This window comes from Poecilia reticulata, linkage group LG6 (genome assembly GCF_000633615.1).
Source record: "Poecilia reticulata strain Guanapo linkage group LG6, Guppy_female_1.0+MT, whole genome shotgun sequence".
Classification (NCBI taxonomy): domain Eukaryota; kingdom Metazoa; phylum Chordata; class Actinopteri; order Cyprinodontiformes; family Poeciliidae; genus Poecilia; species Poecilia reticulata.
The window spans coordinates 23,893,115-23,894,972 of record NC_024336.1 but is presented as its reverse complement, the minus strand read 5'-3'; positions in this window follow the sequence as shown (position 1 = coordinate 23,894,972).

Below are 1,858 nucleotides of genomic sequence, written 5' to 3'. Positions count from 1 at the left end.
TTCACTTCATGAGACGAATGTGATTTAAATGATTAAAAAAGTTTCTTAAGCAAAACTCAGTAGGCTTTTCTCATGGTGACATTAACAATTAAATATTTGCTTTTGTTTTTTTCTGCAGTTTCATGTTAAAGTTTGATGCAACTCTGCTTTCCTGAATGGACCATCTTCATCTCCACTGCAAGTGTAGCAAACAGGCAGCTCTTTTATAGATTACAGTCCACTAAAAGGTTGCATTGTGCCCTTGTTTATATTTTTAATAGTGTAATTATGTAAAGACAAAATATGTCTGGTGGTCCAGCTCTGATTTACATATCCTGCTAAATTGCGGGTTAGAATATTGCAATACTTTCCTATAACAAAATAGACCTGCAGAAAGAAATTACTAATACAATATCTTACATATGCATAGTTGTATGTTCTATGTAGAGATTATCCTTAGCTTTGATTGTATATCTCACAATTTTGTAATTTATCATTGTTTATTAAACTTTGAAAGCTGAGAGGTTTTGTTAATATTCTGTCATAAAATGCTGTTGGATGTGCCCTTTTTTTTTTTTTTTTTGAGCACCTGCTCCTTTAGTGGTCTCTGCACGGCCCTGGCACACAACATGCTGATGTTTTTCAGGAAACAAGCTACATTAGCAGGACAAGTACACCGGCTTTTATTATTATTTTTTTTATGGTTTCATGGTCAAAACTGAAGCCATATTTTGGGTGCTGAGTATCACATAATTTGCATGTCTTGTTCAATTTCACAGAGAAACCCTGAGGCGACTGGGTCCCGGTCACATGGAGGAAGTCTGGACTTGTGCACGTCATTGCATGAGCGCTTTATAACCTGCTAGAAGGAAATGTTGGTTCTTATCTTTATAGGTTGAGCGGCTGTATAAATTAAAACACAATCACTTTATTCATCCATCCGATATGGAGAAATTACTGCAGCAAACAGCCTTCATGTCAGTCTGGGTCTGTCATTTCTGAACTTATACTACCTTTCACCGCACACACACGGTTCTATTTCCTGCTAGCAAGGATGAAACACTGTGTGCTGTTCAAGTACTCTATTTCAGGAGCAGAACATGAATTATAGAAAAAGTGGCAAACAATGTGTATGGCAATCCCTTTCTGCTGACCTAAGTGCGCAGCTAGACAGAGAGGAGGACAGGGTGGAGAGAGGGTCTGAGGCGAGTGACCATGAACTGCTCTTGGACTGTTGGTGGGATCTGTGGTAGCAGGATCCTGGCTCCTGGCCAATGGACATGGTGCTGTGATTTGTGTGTGTCGCTGCCCACAGGGTCGCCACCTGGCTGCCACCTCCCCAAATCTCCCTGGGTTACATAAAGTGCGTTGACAGCAGGTCTGTAATTGAATTCCACACACATCGCAGTCAGTTTCTTTTAGTTTTTTTTTTTTGCAAGGTGTGTGGACAGTAACTTATAAAAATGATACTTTTAAGAATAAGTACTGATTTATTACTTTAGAAATAAACTATTCATTTATATTAACAGCTCCCCAGCATTCATTCATTGTTTCTCTTGCTTTCCTTCCTGCATTTACACAATTAGAGTAATTCATTGGGATTTTATGTAACAGACTGACACAAAGTAGTGCATTACTGTGAAGTAGATGGAAAACAGTGCATGGTCTCTATTTTTGTTTTGTCAAATAAAATCTGCAAAGTGTAGCTGTATTTGTATTTAGCCCCCTTTTTTCTGTTAACCCCCCTAAATAAAGTACAATTCAACCATTTACCTCCAAAATCCAACAGACATCTTTATGTACTTTCAGTATAAATCCAGCTGTTCTTTGAAGGCTTCAGAGGTCTATTGGTGTGTGTGTGTGTGTGTGTGTGTGTGTG